The sequence below is a fragment of the Amblyraja radiata genome, chromosome 34, assembly GCF_010909765.2.
Source record: "Amblyraja radiata isolate CabotCenter1 chromosome 34, sAmbRad1.1.pri, whole genome shotgun sequence".
In the NCBI taxonomy this organism is placed as follows: domain Eukaryota; kingdom Metazoa; phylum Chordata; class Chondrichthyes; order Rajiformes; family Rajidae; genus Amblyraja; species Amblyraja radiata.
The window spans coordinates 11,816,191-11,834,416 of record NC_045989.1 but is presented as its reverse complement, the minus strand read 5'-3'; positions in this window follow the sequence as shown (position 1 = coordinate 11,834,416).

Sequence of the window (18,226 nt, the reverse complement as noted above, 5' to 3'; positions counted from 1 at the left end):
GAGTGCCCCCCACCCACCCCCTTTGGACAGTCTCCCTCAGATGGTCACGTCAATCAATTCAGCTTGCTTATTTATGTATTGTATTTATTTACCTTTCTTGTACATCAGTGGAGCTGCACACTAAATCTCGTTGCACTGACGTGCAATGACAATAAAAGATATTATTATATTATTATTATTATATATATGTAAAACACACACACACACACACACACACACACACACACACACACACACACACACACACACACACACACACACACACACACACACACACACACACACACACACACACACACGTAGGAAAGTACTGGTTTAAATCGAAGGTAGACACAAAATGCTAGAGTAACTCAACGGGTGACGTTTCGGGTTGAGTTACTCCAACATTTTGTGTCTACCTTCTATGCATATATATGTGTGTGTGTGTGTGTATATATGTGTGTGCGTGTGTAGATTTATATATATACATACATATACACACACGTGTGTATATATATGTATGCACATATGTACATAAGACATGTGTGTATATTATACATAGACTGAACTTTTTTGCATTGTATTATTTACAGTGTACTATGTTTTTATACTCTGGTGCTGCTGCATGTAAGAATTCCATTGTTCTGATTGGGGCACATGACAATAAAACGCACTAGACTCATCGTTCAACAAAGTGCCGTAGAATGCAAATTTAAAAAATGCAATCTTATCACATTGAAAAAGATGATATTTTTCCGTTTGTTTTCGTTTCCTTCAGACAATTTTAACGAAGCTTCCTCCTCAGATGTTCAAAAGTCCTGCTGAAAGAAGAGGTAAATGGAAGATAGACACAAAGTGCCGGGGTAACTCAGTGGGACAGGCAGCATCCCCGGAGAGAAGGAATGGGTGACGTTGCGGGTTGAGACCCTTCTTCAGTCTGAGTCAGGGGAGAGGGAGAGAGTGGTGAATCTCTGGAATTCTCTGCAACAGAAGGTAGTTGAGGCCAGTTCATTGGCTATATTTAAGAGGGAGTTAGATGTGGCCCTTGTGGCTAAAAGGCTCAGGGGGTATGGAGAGAAGGCAGGTACAGGATACTGAGTTGGATGATCAGCCATGATCATATTGAATGACGGTGCAGGCTCGAAGGGCCGAATGGCCTACTCCTGCACCTATTTTATATGTCTATGTTTCTATGTAAGGTGTGAAAACGAGACAAAGGCTATCTCTGTATCTCCCTCTCCCCTTACAGCCTGAAGAAGGGTCTCGACGCAAAACGTCACCCATTCCTTCAATCCAGAGATGCTGCCTCTCCCGCTGAGTTATTCTAGCTTTTTTTTTGTCTATCCCCGGTTTAAACCAGCTTCTGCAGTTCCATCCTACAACAAGTTAATGGAAGAGCCAGCGGCTGTGTCACGGGCACCAAAGCCTCCCAATTCCCCAGTGCTTGTGAGTGAATGCCTCGGGGGATCTGCAGCCCAGAGCACGGATGGATGAGGAAGCCCACACTCCCAGTGTCCCCACCACCCTGCTCCCCTCACCACCTCCTCCCAACAACGTCCCATTCCTGCACCCCCTCTGGTGGCCATGTGAACAGCGAGACTTGGTGGCTGTTTGCGGCTTCCCCAGTCAACGTTAGATAAGGAAGCACTTTGATGAGGAAGAGAAGTTCTGGTGCCTAATCTGATGCTGTCAACTTCGCTGGCTAGCTGCAGTGTGTCTGTAGGGAGCAATAATTATGCGGGAGGATTAGAGGCCTTAACCCAACATAGATGTTGTTTTCATAAACATGGATACGCCGAGGGCTCTGCAAAGACAAGATCAGACCCCGCTACTGAAAGGAATTATCATGCAACAGACATGCAAGCTGGGGTAATTTCCTTTGCCCTGATCCCTTGCTTTATAAATGAAAATCTCAGTGACAGAGCAGCCTTGTTCATTCCCAGGGAAACAAGCGTGTTTTACTTTGCGAGAAGCATTTCCCTCACTACGCCCGGCCGTGAATGACCACAGTTATTCACAAACCGTGACTGCTCCATGTGACCGCTGTTCAAAGCATGCGCTCCCGGCTATGGAATGTCCCAGTGGCACAATAGGCGTTAAAATGCTCCTTCTCTCATCTCCTCGTGTAGCCCCCTGCACGCAATCCGGGACGTGCCTCCTCCTCGTTGTCACGGTCGGGCCAGAGGTACAGAAGCCCGATGCCCCACACCGCCAGGTTCAGGAACAGCTACTGTCCTGCAAGCATCTGGTTCTTGAACCGACCAGCACAATCCTAATCCTACCGCTCCAATGTCAAGCCACAAGCCACCTCTCGCACTAGCATGGACCTGTTATCTATCTGTGTTTTCACACAAGTGTTTTATGTGAAGGTAGACAAAAGTGCTGGAGAAACTCAGCGGGTGCAGCAGCATCTATGGAGCGAAGGAAATAGGCAACGTTTCGGGCCGAAACCCTTCTTCAGACTGAAGCCCTTTCATTGTCTTGTATAATTTGTGTACGTTATGTTTTTTTTTAATGTATTTGAGTATGAAGAAGATTCTCGACCTGAAACGTCACCTATTCCTTTTCTCCAGAGACGCTGTCTGACCAGCTGAGTTACTCCAGCTTTTCGTGTCTATCTTATTATGTGTTGGTGTTGTCTGTGTCTATGTGGTGTGAAGCTGCAGCAAGCTAGATTTTCATTGTACCTTTACCCGACCGGACTTGTGCATCGGGGAATAAACTCCACTTGACTTGATTATCTTCAGTCTTTCATTGGAGATTAGCTGCCTGGGAATTTCATACTTCCTCACAGTACAAAATACAATCCTTACAAAATACAACCTCCTGCATTTTGCCCACACTGTTGCAAAAACCGTTGACGTTTTCCCCTGGGAGTGCTAGTAAACGGCAAGTGGTGGGTGCCTGGAACCTGCTGCCAGGGGTGGTGGTGGAAGCAGATCCAACAGTGGCACTTAAGAGACTTTTAGATAGGCACATGGGTATGCAGAGAATGGAGGGATATGGAGATTAGTTGAACAAGGCATCACGTTCGGCACAGACATTGTGGGCCGAAGGGCCTGATCCTGCACATATCTGTTCTAGGTTATATATTCTATGTTAAATATTATTATTCGAAATAATTTGGCCAAGCCTTGCTGGAGTTACTACTACTAGAGTCGAGTGATGGAGCAGGAGTTTAATTTTAGTTTAGTTTAGAGATATAGCGTGGCAACAGGCCCTTCGGCCCACCGAGTCCATGCTGGCCAGCGATCGCCCGTACACTAGTTCTATCCTACAAACTAAGGACAATATACAGAAGCCAATTAACCTCCAAACCTGCACGTCTCTGGAGTATGGGAGGAAACCAGAACACCCGGAGAAAACCCACACGGTCCCAGGGAGGACATGCAAACTCCATACAGACAGCACCCGTATTCGGGATTGAACCCACGTCTCTGGCGCTGTAAGGCAGCAACTTTACCACTGTGCCACCCTTGCTGGAGTTCATGTTGTTTTGGAGACTGCTCATTCTCCTACCTTGAATGTGCGAGGCCACTCATTTGAAGGTAAGTTATTCAGCAGAATAAGATGCACCAATTGAACTATTTAAATTCAGGGAGATATTTATTTTCAGTATTTAAATGTGTTTCAAACTATTTCCAGCTGACTACTTTTAATTTTTTTTAAAATCATTTTTAATTTAAAAAAGTGATTGTAGTTTTGAACGCTTCAGGGCTCTGCAATGAATATTTGAGTCAGATACAGCAGAGCTTTTGTCTATAGATGACGAGTAGCTCAATCATAAGGTGCTGGATGGCTAGGCTAGTATCTAGATATTAAAGTTTGTGGACGTTTTCTTGGGCATAAATTGTCTGCCTCATTTCCTACATTACAATATTAACTACACAACACAAAGTGTGCATGGTGGAACTGCAGATGCTGGTTTACACCGAAGATAGACACAAAATGCTGGAGTAACGGAGTTAGGGTGGCCACGGTGGTCCAGCGGTAGAGTTGCTGCCTTATGCCCCTGTCCCACTTAGGAAACCTGAACGGATTTCAGGGTGGGGGGGGGAATGTGGAACCTCAAAGAACTCCAGCTGTTTGAAGCATAATTGCAGGTCGGGAGCTGGCTCCGCTTGAAATGGAGGGAAATGCTGAAGGCCTCACAAAACAACCTCGACTGGCAGCTTTGAAAAGGCCTTGTGCCACACTAATTCATTACAAAGCATTTAATTGCATCGGCGGTTGCATTTTGATAAAGATTAGTCGAGGAGGCATCTTTCAGAACCTGCTCTGAGCTTACAAAGTGTTATTAAAGGCAGACAGTGAAGAGAGCGAGAGACTGATAGGCTTCCCCTAGAATGGGCCACCAGAATATTAGTTGCCATGCCAACCCATCAATAAAAATTAGAGGCTATGGAGGAATACTGGGAGAAGACTGTTTGGAGCCATCAGTCTCAATCATTCAACTAATCACGAGCATAGTGTAAGGATTGCAGACTCCCTCCTTCATCCATTTCCTTTTATCCTTGGTACGAGGGCACAGCCTGTAAACACTGCCTTGTGCTGCATTTTACAACAAGGACCTGTGTTCACACAGCACCTTTCACACAGTAAAACCTTGGCGAGCACTTCAGCGGCAAGATTATCAAAGCTCAGAGATGCAGCTATTAAAGCTGCTGCCGCACAGCTCCAGAGACCCAGGCTCCATCCTGACCTTGGGTGCTATATGACTGGAGTTTGCACATTCTCCCCGTGACTGGGTGACTTTACCCTGAGTGTTCAGGCTTCCTCCCATGTCTTTGCTACAAACATGTTGCCAGGGCACGAGGGCCTGAGCTCGAGAGATAGAGGATGAGCAAGCTCAGACTTTATTTAGAAACATAGAAACATAGAAAATAGGTGCTGGAGTAGGCCATTCGGCCCTTCGAGCCTGCACCACCATTCAATATGATCATGGCTGATCATCCAACTCAGTATCCTGTACCTGCCTTCTCTCCGTGCCCCCGATCCCTTTAGCCACAAGGGCCACATCTAACTCCCTCTTAAATATAGCCAATGAACTGGCCTCAATACCTTCTGTGGTAGAGAATTCCACAGATTCACCACTCTCTGCGTGAAAAATGTTTTTCTCATCTCGGTCCTAAAAGATTTCCCCCTTATCCTTGAACTGTGACCCCTTGTTCTGGACCTCCCCAGGTCTAGGAGTGCAGGATGCTGAGGGGTGATCTTATAGAGGTTTGCAAAATCATGAGTGGGATAGACAGGGTGACTGCACAGACTTTTACCGGAGCAGGTGAAACAAGAACCAGAGGGTGTAAGTTTAAGGTGAGAGGGGAAAGATTTAATAAGAATCTGAGGGGCAATTTTTTCACTCAGATTGTGATGGGTATTTGGAATGAACTGCCAGAGGAGATAGTTGAGGCAGATACTATAACAGCATTTAAAAGACACTTGGACAGGTACATGATAGGAGGTTTTAGAGGGGTATGGGCCAAACATGGGTGTAGATGGGACATCTTGGTCGGCATGGACAAGCTATTGTTATTATTGGAGATTGGACTTGACATCCTTGGCCAATCTTGGCGTCATCCATCCTAATAGTCTCGACCTGAAATGTCACCTATTTCTGATGCTGACTGATCCACTGAGTTACTCCATTTTTTTTTGTGTCTGTCTTCTAATAGCCACTCATGCCTTTTAGAGTTGCATTTTGTTTGGTAGCGCTCGTGTGAAGTACCCTGGGATGTTTTGTCTGCGTGTGAAAAGCTATTATTATTATTATTGAAGATTGGCAGAGACAAGCGAGGTTTCTTTTTTTGCATATTATATTTGCTCCTGGCCACTCTTTACTTGAAGTCCTTTGAATATTAAAATAATCCTTTAACCCTCTCCACAAATGCAGGAAGTTACACACAGCTCCCACCTCGGCCTGCCTGGTCGTGGGATCTTGTTTCCATGGGACATACACACCCCCTGTATTCTAGACTGCCACTGCCTGTGGTCTCAATGTAAATATTATGGAAACTGAACTGCCCAAGTGGCAAGGCCGCTGAAATTCACTTTGAATATTATTACAAAGGAATGACTTTGATGCTATCATGCACGTCTGTTTGAGGTTAGACAAAGTTGTGTTTAATGTTATTTGGAATAACTGTAGACAGAAATGGTACATGTTCCTCTCTGGGGAAGTCCACACACCCTGTGTATTTCTCCATTCACTGGATCCCCTTGCTGCGTCTTCTTATGTATATGATTCTTTTTTTTTAGTTTTAGAGCTACAGCGCGGAAACAGGCCATTCGGCCCACCGAGTCCACGCTTCCCAGCGATCCCCGCACACAAACACTATCCTACACACACATCAAGACAATTTACAATTATACCAATATTACCAAGCCAATTAACCCTACAAACTTGTACGTCTGGGGACGACAGATGGCACAATAGGCTAAGTGTTCGGCTGGCAACCGGAAGGTAGCTGGTTCGAATCCCGCTTGGAGTGCATACTGTCGTTGTGTCCTTGGGCAAGACACTTCACCCACCTTTGCCTGTGTGTGTCCTTGGGCAAGACACTTCACCCACCTTTGCCTGTCTGTATGGAAGTAATTGTGTGAAGCACTTTGGGGTCAAAAAATTTGTTATATGTTATATGTTATATGTTACGTCTTTGGAGTGTGGGAGGAAACCGGAGTACCCAGAGAACAAACCCACGCGGGTCACGGAGAGAACAACAAACTCCATACAGACAGCATCCGTAGTCAGGATCGAACCCGGGGGATTGGCACTGAAAGGCAGCAACTCTACCACTGCGCCACAAAACCACCCTTTAGAGATACAACATGGAAATAGGCCCTTCCAGCGCACTGGGTCCGCACCAGCCAGCGATCCCCTCATGTGTATACATATAGAGCCTGTCCTCAAAATGAACATATATTCAAAATGATGTGTTTCAAAAGCAAGGTCACCAGGATCCTTCCATAACACAGATCCTCTCTCCATTTAAACAATACTGTTTGTCAATGCTGATAATCTGACAATGCCTCACATTATACTCTATCCCCCATCTTTTTGCCCACTCACCCAACCATTTTCCTTTGCAAGACTCGGTGCACCTCTTGTGAGTTATGCCCCCACATATCTTTGAAACGTCGACTGTCCCACTACCAGTGGATGCTCTACCAGCCCGGGAGCCCTGGAGATGTCTGCTGCCCTCTAATTCTGACCCCTGCGCATCCTAGAGTTTAATCCCCTAGCAACTGTCAGCCACAAGATGTTTCCACTAGTGGGAGAATCTAGGACCAGAGGGCACAGCCTCAGAATAAAAGATTTGAGATGAGTAAGAATTTCTTTAGCCAGAGGGTGGTGAATTTGTGAAATTCTTCACTGCCGATGGCTGTGGAGGCCAAGTTATTGGGTATATTTAAAGCGGAGATTGATGGGTTCTTGATTAGTAAGGGCATCAAAGGTTGCGGGGAGAAGGGCAGGAGAATGGTGTTGAGTGAAAAGTAGATCAGACAGGATTGAATGGCGGAGCAGACTTGAAGGGCTGAATGGTCTAATTTTGCTCCTATGTCATATGATTTTATGGCTTTACATTGTGTTTTAAGTTTCCTCCCGAACTATCTCTTCCTCCCCACCTTTCTCTCTCGTCCTCTTTACCCCCTCCCTATCCCTTGAACTAAATTACCCTGATAAACCTTCTTAGCTTGTGTCAAATATTGTCCTTGTTCTTGAAATGAGGTAAAGGTGCTTTTTAACTAAATAATTGTTCTTAATTCCAGGTGTAATTAATAGTGACCAGGAAGCGGGATTTTCCACAGGATTCAAGTGAGAGACGAATATCAAATGTTACACTCTGGCAGTTTGGTTAATTTGCAAATTGGGACACAAGTTGTGTGTAGTCTCTGACGACACAAAGCGAGTGCACTGATAACATGCAAGGATAACCGTCCCTTTGTCCACAGTGTTATTGGTAATGTATTTGAATAAATACAGTTGTTCGGGGGAAATATAGTCATCCAGAACTTGCAAATCAAATGAGAGTGTGACGCACCAACCTGAGTGTGTAGTGTAGAGGCCCTGTGTGTGTGTGTGTGTGTGTGTGTGTGTGTGTGTGTGTGTGTGTGTGTGTGTGTGTGTGTGTGTGTGTGTGTGTGTGTGTGTGTGTGTGTGTGTGTGTGTGTGTGTGTGTGTGTGTGTGTGTGTGTAGAGGCCCAGTGTGTGTGTGTGTGTGTATGTGCGTGCGTGTGCGTGTGTGTGTGTGCGTGCGTGTGTGCGTGTATGTGTGCGTGCGTGTGTGCGTGTATGTGTGTGCGTGCATGTGCATGTGCGCGTGTGCGTGTATGTATGTATGTGTGCGCGCGTGCGTGTGTGTGTGTGTGTAGTGTACAGGCCCAGTGTGTGTGTGTGTGTGTGTGTATGTGCGTGTTTGCGCGTGTGTGTGTGGTGTAGAGGCCCAGTGTGTGTGTGTGCGTGCGTGCGTGCGTGCGTGTGTGTGTAGTGTACAGGCCCAGTGTGTGTGTGTGTGTGTGTGTGTGTATGTATGTGTAGTGTAGAGGCCCAGTGTGTGTGTGTGTGTGTGCGCGCGCATGTGTGCGTGCGTGTGCGTGTGCGTGCGCATGTGTGCGTGCGTGCGTGTGCGTGTGTGTGTGCGCGTGCGTGTGCGTGTGTGTGTGTGTGTGTGTGTACCTGGTCACACAGCACACTGCTGTTTGAGGGCCTCGGGCTGAGGCATGAGAAGTTCTCTGGAACGTCAGAGTTGAAGGGACACTTGATAAGTTGAAGAGAAGTTGACTCAATAAGATGGAGTAACTCAGCGGGACAGGCAGCATCTGTGGAGAGAAGGAATGGTTGACGTTTCGGATCGAGACCCTTCTTCAGACGGATAAATTGAGTTGAGTGCACCTCCATTCCCTATACTTCCATGTGCCTATCTAAAAGCCTCAAATGCTACTATCATATCTGCCTCCACCACCACTACCCCTGACAGTGTGTTCCAGGCACCCACAACTCTGTCTAAAACACATATCCTCCACAAAACCATTAAACATTCCCCCCCACTCGCCTCATAGCTCTGCCTTCCAGTGTTGGACGTTTCCACCCTGGGAAAAATGGTTCTGATTGTCTACCCTATCTATACCTGTCATCATTTACTATACTTTGTCTATGCTCAGAGCAGGCACTGTGTTTACCCGCTCTATAATATCTGACAGTGTGGTGCCTTCAAACATCAAACATAGTTTCCCAAAGGCTAAACGAGACAGTATATAAACACGAGCTGCAACTCTTTGTGTCCAACAATGTCATATCTATTGATTTGAGATAGTGCAGAGGCTGCCAGAGTGATTCTCAGCAACAGTAAACAGACTTCAGGGTCAGCTTGTGTCAACTACAGAGGCTCTATTGACACCTCGACAGTGAATCTCTTGCCTGATGTGCTGGGTTTACTTGTGCGTGGCCGACCTTGACTCAATCCGCCAGCCTCTTTTAAAAAAAAGAAACAAAAGATTAATTTATGGTTTTACATCACTAACGTACAGGTCTGCAGCATAATTGGCTTCAGTAGCGATTGTAAATAGTCCCTGGTGTGCAGGATGGGGCTAGTGTACGGGGATCGCTGGTCGGCGAGGTCTCGGTGGGCCGAAGGGCCTGTTACATGCTGCATCTCTAAAAGTAAAACAATAACTCTCCTACCACCCTCCCCGATCTCCCACAGTTGGCCCCTGTCTCTAGCCTGGGTGTCCAGATTTCCTTCCTTGGAGCTCCATGTCTCAATCCCAAACTGTCCAGCCTCCAGAGGAGGACACTGGCGGCAGATTTGACCTTGGAGCCTCAGTCACCGGGGAGTTCCTGCGTACATTAGTTGTTGGAGCAGATTAGACCATTCGGCCCATCAAGTCTACTTGCGATTCAATCACGGCTGATCTATCTTTCCCTCTCAATCCCATTCTCCTGCCTTCTCCCCGTAACCCCTGACACCCGTACTGATCGAGAATCTTTCAATCACCCCCTAAAAAATATCCCTTGATGCCAGTAGCCAGTGAATAGAATGGTCCGCATTCCAACATATTACATAGAAACATAGAAAATAGGTGCAGGAGTTGGCCATTCGGCCCCTCGAGCCAACACCACCATCCAATATGTTCATGCCTGATTATCCAGAATCAAGTTCAAGTTCAAGTTCAAGAGAGTTTATTGTCATGTGTCCCTGTATAGGACAATGAAATTCTTGCTTTGCTTCAGCACACAGAACATAATAGGCATTGACTACAAAACACATGAATAAATAAACTGATAAAGTGCAAATAACAGATAATGGGTTATTAATGGTCAGAGTTTTGTCCGAGCCAGGTTTAATAGCCTGATGGCTGTGGGGAAGTAGCTATTCCTGAACCTGGTTGTTGCAGTCTTCAGGCTCCTGTACCTTCTACCTGAAGGTAGCAGGGAGATGAGTGTGTGGCCAGGATGTTGTGGGTCTTTGATGAAACTGCCAGCCTTTTTGAGGCAGCGACTTCGATAAATCCCCTCGATGGAAGGAAGGTCAGAGCCGATGATGGACTGGGCAGTGTTTACTACTTTTTGTAGTCTCTTCCTCTCCAGGCGCTCAAGTTGCCGAACCAAGCCACGATGCAACCGGTCAACATGCTCTCCACTGTGCACCTGTAGAAGTTAGAGAGAGTCCTCCTTGACAAACCGACTCTCCGTAATCTTCTCAGAAAGTAGAGGCGCTGATGTGCTTTCTTGATAATTGCATCAGTGTTCTCGGACCAGGAAAGATCTTCAGAGATGTGCACGCCCAGGAATTTGAAGCTCTTGACCCTTTCAACCATTGACCCGTTGATATAAACGGGACTGTGGGTCCCCATCCTACTCCTTCCAAAGTCCACAATCAGTTCCTTGGTTTTGCTGGTGTTGAGGGCCAGGTTATTGCGCTGGCACCATATGGACAGTTGCTCGATCTCTCTTCTGTACTCGGACTCTTCCCCATCAGTGATACGTCCCACGACAGTGGTGTCATCAGCGAACTTGATGACGGAGTTCGCACTATGACTGGCTACGCAGTCATGAGTATAGAGTGAGTACAGCAGGGGGTTGAGCACGCAGCCTTGAGGTGCTCCCGTGCTGATTGTTATCGAGTCTGACACATTTCCACCAATACGAACAGACTGTGGTCAGTGGATGAGGAAGTCGAGGATCCAGTTGCAGAGGGATGCGCAGAGACCCAGTTCTGCGAGTTTGGTAACCAGCTTGGAGGGGATGATAGGATTAAATGCCGAGCTGTAATCGATGAATAACAGCCTGACATATGAGTATTTGTTGTCCAAGTGGTCCAGAGTGGAGTGGAGGGCCAGCGAGATCGCATCCACCGTTGATCTGTTGTGGCGGTACGCGAACTGCAGTGGGTTCAGGTTTTTGTCGAGGTAGGAGTTGATTTTCGCCATGATCAACCTCTCGAAGCACCTCATCACCACCGGCGTTAGTGCCACAGGTCGGTAGTGATTGAGGCACGTCACCTTACTCTTCTTGGGCACCGGAATAATTGATGCCCTTTTGAAGCAGGTGGGAACCTCAGACCTCAGTAGTGAGAGGTTGAAAATGTCCGTAAAAACTCCAGCCAGTTGGTCCGCACAGGTTTTTAGAACACGACCGGGTATACCATCAGGTCCAGGTGCTTTTCGGGGGTTCACCCCTCTGAAGGATTTCCTGACGTCGGCCTCTGTGACTGAGACTGAGTCATTACCCCGGTCCAGTTTTCTCCCCATATCCCTTGATTCCACTAGCCCTAAGAGCTATATCTAACTCTCTCTTGAATACATCCAGTCAATTAGCCTCCACTGCCTTTTGTGGCACAGAATTCCACAGATTCACAACTCTCTGGCTGAAAAAGTTCTTCCTCATCTCAGTCCAAAATGGTCTATCCCTTTTTCATAAACTGTGACCCCTGGTTCTGGACTCCCCCAACATGGGGAACATTTTTCCTGCATCTAGCCTGTCTAATCCCTTAAGAATTGTATATGTTTCTATAAGATCCCCATCTCACCCCTCTAAATTCCAGTGAATATAAGCCCAGTCGATCCATTCTCTGTAGCGTTCCAGCAAGCACAAAAATCTACACCGCTACCGACAGACACGAGGTCTAAAGAATGTTGTTTCCAGCCAACCCCGCACAGAACGAAGCGTTCAAACTGTCCCCTTGTTCATACGCAAGCTGACTTGGTCATTCCACTTATATACCCTGATTTATGCTTCACTCTAATCTGCCCAATCCTCTTAGCGATTTGCGTGGTATAACTTACACCAGACAATGTGTGCCACATTCAAAAATTACATTAAGTCCTTGTCTTCTCTATGGAAAGCCATTAACTCTTCTTCTGATAAGCTTTTCAAATCGTGTTTGATGGAACTCGGGGAAAATCTCCTCCGAAGAGCTCTAATCTGAATGCAATTTTAAGATACTGATGCTGAAAATTTCACTTGTGCTAAACATACTGTAGTTAGTGGATGTTAGTCCGATCAGTTCTGCCTCATAACGTCGTTCCTTTGAAGACAATGACATGAACCTCAGAGGTGGAGAATGACCCTATAACATGTTTCTTTCTGTGTTTGTGTGTGTGTGCCCGGAATGTGTGTAAGAAGGAACGGCAGATGCTGGTTTAAACTGAAGATAGACACAAAGAGCTGGAGTAACTCAGCGGGACAGGCAGCGTCTCTGGAGAGAAGGAATGGGTGATGTTTCGGGTCGAGACCCTTCTTCAGACCCGTGTGATGGGGCTGTGTAGTGGGAGCTTCATTCTGTCTAATCTGGGGTTTTAATCCTCGCTCCCTATTTCGTTTGGTGTTGTTTCTTTTCTTTCGCTTTAAAATAACTCTCCGTACATCAATAACAACAACATGTAAAATGCTCTCCTTTGTGTTCTGACCATCCAGCCCTGCCATGCCCAAACAGTCCCTGAAGGCCTCCTATGATGGCAGCAGACAGTGTGTGCTCCTTCTCCAAGAGACAGCCTAGTATGGAGTAAGGTTGGTACGGGCAAGCCACTGTGAATGGCCACCATGCCAAGACCCAGGAGCAGTCCAACAATGAGGGTTGTTGGTATCTGTACACTGTGGATGGCTCGATTGTAACCATGTATAGTTTAGTGTAGAGATACAGCACGGAAGCAGGCCCTTCGGCCCTCCGGGTCCGTGCCGACTAGCAATCCCCGTACATTAACACTAACCTACACACTGGGGACAAGTTCTAATGATACCAAGCCAATTAATCTACAAACCTGCAGGTCTTTGGAGTGTGGGAGGAAACCGGAAATGCTGGGGGAAACCCACGCAGGTCACGGGGAGAACGTGCAAACTCCATACAGACAGCACCTGTAGTCAGGATCGAACCCAGGCCGGTGGCACTGTAAGGCAGCAACTCTACCGCTGCACCACCATGACTGGATAGCACGCAACAAAAGCTTCTCACTGTACCTTGTTTACTGTCAAACTAAATACACCCAACTGCATAACACTGCCCCCCTTCCTTCTTCTCCCATATACCCTCTTCCCCCTCCTCTGTGCCCCAACTGGACTTGCATCTATTTCTCCCCTCTCCTTCACCTTCCGCCCATTTTAACTTCCCCCCCGCCTGCCAGGGACAGACTAAATGAGGAGGGGTGAGGAGGGCAATTAAAATCAAGGTTCTAATTCTATACGCACATGATCTGAAAAGATCATCCATGATTAGACACCGCTGATCATTAATATCTTGCCAGCAACAATCCCTCTTCTTCCTGATAAACCCAATAAGAAAAGTATTAAAGGCCTTCGATATCAGAGCAGACTTATTTTGGTTGTTGTAAAACATCTTCCCTCGTATTTATTCTCTGCGAGCTTTGTGGACTAAGTCTCTTTAATCACTGAAACACATGTTGAGAGAGAATAAAAAACAATTTTCTTTCCGAAAAACTGAGGGCCAAATATAGTGCAGGAAATGAGCTTTGGTAATCTCATCCCTGCTTTGCGAACATATGAAAGGTTTCTGTCTTAAATCCTGCATGTTTTAGTCTCTGAGCTAAGAGTATTACCGAGGCCTGCTTAATCATTAGGCCCAATCCATCTTAAGTCAGCTTTTTATTGATCTTACAGGCAACATGAAAGCAAAGTTCAATTGTGTTGCAGGCCAATAACAAAATGTAGATACCATATTTGATGGAGAATAATCTGCAGGGATTAGTTCCCATGGCGATACCACTGTTACTTAGTTGTCTTTCAAGACTTATCGCCATGGTTTCGGTGGTTCAACTTGCCTTTGTATCCCACAGTGGGTAACTCTGACTTCTTCCATTCTGGGCTCAGTAGACATGCAAGCCGGTTCTAATAACCATTTGCAAATTCTGCAGTGTATTCCAGCTCCCCGAGGACATTGCAGAGATGAATTACTTTGTCAATGCGCTCGTTATTGTACAGTAAGCAACTACAACGGTGGGAGTACAACTCGGAAGCTGGTGGAGAGGTAGAATATGAAGAATTATAGATTTAGAAGCAACGTCCAGCACGCATAAACGGCCTCTTTAGCCCACTGAGCCCGTGCTGGCCATTAAGCACCCTCTTACACAAATCCTGCACCTTTATGCCCCTGGTACACAAAAATGCTGGTGAAACTCAGCGGGTGCAGCAGCATCTATGGAGCGAAGGAAATATGTAATGTTTCGGGCCGAAACCCTTCTTCAGACTGATAGGGGGTGGCGGGGAGAAGGAAGGAAAAAGGAGGAGGAGGAGCCCGAGGGCTGGGGGATGGGAGGAGACAGCAAGGGCTAACAAAATTGGGAGAATTCAATGTTCATGGCCGCAGGCTGCAGACTCCCCAAGCGGAATATGAGGTGCTGTTCCTCCAATTTCCGGTGTTGCTCACTCTGGCAATGGAGGAATCCTCTGGAGACTTTGCGCCCCACCCAAGGTTTCCGTGCGGTTCCCGGAGGTTTTTGTCAGTCTCCCTACCTGCTTCCACTACTTGCAACCTCCGGCAACCACCTGCAACCTCCGTAGGTTTTATCCGGGATCTCTGGTTTCCTCTCACGCTCAACGACGTACAGGTTTGTAGGTTAATTGGCTTCTGTGTACTTGTAAATTGTCCCTATAGTGTGTGTAGGATAGCGTTACTGTTAGCGTGCAGGGATCGCTGGTCGGCGTGGGCAATGGGCCGAAGGGCTTGTCTCAACACCGTATCTCTAAACTAAACTATACTAAACCTTCGACATTGCAAACATAGGATCTGCACTTTGTTTATTTGTTCTTTTGCACTACCCGATGTACTTATGCACGATATGATTTGCCTGGATGGCAAACTTTGTCATTGTATCTCGGTCCATGTATCTCTGTTATCAGGCAACTGAACCATCTTATGCCCCTGTCCCACTTAGGAAACCTGAACGGAAACCTCCGGAGACTTTGCGCCCCACCCAAGGTTTCCGTGCGGTTCCCGGAGGTTTTTGTCAGTCTCCCTACCTGCTTCCACTACCTGCAACCTCCGGCAACAACCTGCAACCTCCCCGGGAACTTTACTGGCTTTATCTTGCACTAGACGTCATTCACGTTATTCCCATTATCATGTATCTGTACACTGTGGGCGGCTCGATTGTAATCATGTATTGTCTTTCCGCTGACTGGTTAGCACGCAACAAAGGCTTTTCACTGTACCTCGGTACACGTGACTATAAACTAAACACAAACTTTCACCGTAAACTCAAATCGATCAATAAAAAACCCCATACCAATAGTTCAAGTGTATTAAGTGCACACACAGGCTAAAAGCCCAGTGGACTCGATGGTAGGGGAGTTAACGAGCTGGGAGCTGAGCCTCAGCAGATTCCTGCATTGATGGCAATTGTTTTGCAATCTGATGTAATTTATTCATGGCTCCGCATTGCTTGGAGATTCAGACTCAGCTCCTGTGGATCAAATCCCTGCCGACTGCTTCTGGACAGCAACATGAATGTTTAATCAGTCAATCAGTTCCTTGTCTCCTTAACAGCCCCCTCACTCCATGCTGGTGATAGAGTGTAAGAGCACGGAGTGTGAGAGACCCGGGCAGAGCGGGGACTATGTGCCCAGCCCACCACCATTCTCTGCAGGTGGATGTCTACTGTAAACTACAGGAGAAAGACAGCCTTGCATCTATTTACAACCTTTCACCACACCAGAGACCCTGGACTGCGTTACAGCCCAGGAAAGACTCTAGCAGTGTGATCACCACTGTAAAGCAAGGAGACAGACCCACATCAGTGGAGCTCAGAGTCGCAGTGACCTGTGTCCCATGCTGACCTCCAGTACCATCTCAATGGAGTTTGCTCCTTCTCCCTGTGACCGCGTGGGTTTCCTCCAGATGCCCCGCTTTCCTCCCGCATCCCAAAGACGTGGACATGTGACTTGTCTCCGGAGAATCTTGGGGGAAAGTTTAGACCTTCGAGGTACAGCGAAGAAACAGGCCCTTTGGCCCATCGAGTCCGCGCCGACCAGCAATTTCCCGTACCCTAGCACTATCCTACACACTAGGGCTAATCACATTTTATTTTTGACCGAAGTCAATTAATCTCCGAGTTGATGAGAATGTGGGGAGCATAAAATGGGATTAGTTTAACTGGGGACTTGATGGCCTTTCACTGTGCTATATATACAGCTGTATCACTCCAAGTGCATTGGTGCTGAGATAGGGTTGTGGTTAGGGTTATTTAGAATGGTTTACCAGCCTGACCGTTAAGGGGAGGAAACTTAGGAACAACAGGCCCTTCGGCCCACCGTGTCTGCACCGACCAGCGATCCCCGCACATTAACATTATCCCACACACACGAGGGCCAATTTACATTTATACCAAGCCTATTAACCTACAACCCTGTACCTCTTTAGAGTGTGGGAGGAAACCGAAGCATGCGGTCACGGGGAGCGCGTACAAACTCCGTACAGACAACACCCGTAGTCGGGTCGAACCCGTGTCTCTGGCGCCGTGAGCGCTGAAGATGGCAACTCCACCATTGCTCCACCGTGCTGATCTTCAACTGCTTTCTCCCATCTACCATTGACAACAACTGCGGATTGATGAACACCCAGTAGTGACTCCAACAACCTTGTCACTGGCTACTCTCCAAGATCTGGGTCCATACCGGGACGACAGATGGCACAATGGGCTAAGTGTTCGGCTGGCGACCGGAAGGTAGCCGGTTCGAATCCCGCTTGGAGTGCATACTGTCGTTGTGTCCTTGGGCAAGACACTTCACCCACCTTTGCCTGTGTGTGAATGTGTGTGAGTGATTGGTGGTGGTCGGAGGGGCCGTAGGCGCAGAATGGCAGCCACGCTTCTGTCAATCTGCCCCAGGGCAGCTGTGGCTACAGAAGTAGCTTACCACCACCGAGTGTGACTGAGGAGTGAATGAATAATGCGATGTAAAGCGCCTTGAGTATTAGAAAGGCGCTATATAAATCCCATCCATTATTATTATTATTATTATACCTTCCACACAGTTGTGTTACTGTGGGTACAGTCACCCAGGTCTGGACACTGAGTCCTGCCACAGTCCTGGACTTGTTTAGGACCCAACGCAGGACTTGTTGATCAGCCACTTTGTGTGATTGGGGGTAGATTCACTAGCCTGGGATATACATTCTCCAGAGCGCGTGTGACTATCAAGACAATACACTTAAAGCCTGACCAATGGCCCTCTCTGGAAAACAATAAATCGAGTGGTCATTTATGTTTTAGCTGTGCCTTTCCACAGGCAACTTGACAACTTTATTCAACACCAGCGCCACCGCTGTGCTTCAGAGTAATCTCTTGTCCGCCAACCACTTTGCAATAGCTCTCAGATGCGATAAGGTTCTAGGTAAGTGCGCAGCTTAATGGCCTTTTACATTTGTAGATTGTACTTACTCACAGAGTCTGCCCTCCGTGAATTCGGAGGCTCCATCACCGTCTCTGGGTCAGAGCAGACCCACGTGAGGTTTTACTATTGATCAGCAAAGAGCTTGTTCAATGTCATCTCAGCATTTGGGGAAGAAATGAAGCGAATCTCCAGAGGGCCGTGAGGTTGGTAATGCAGAGCTATAGAGAAAATTAACGATTATCGTACACACACATCATTATGCCAATATAAAATCCACTTATTCTGCTTTGGAGAAGCCTCAACAAGGAATGCCAGTGTTTGTTTTTCACCAATATCATCTAGTGTGGTAAATGTTGAAACGGTCATTTGTCTCTCACCCTCTCCCTCTCTTCCCCTCCCTCTCCTTCC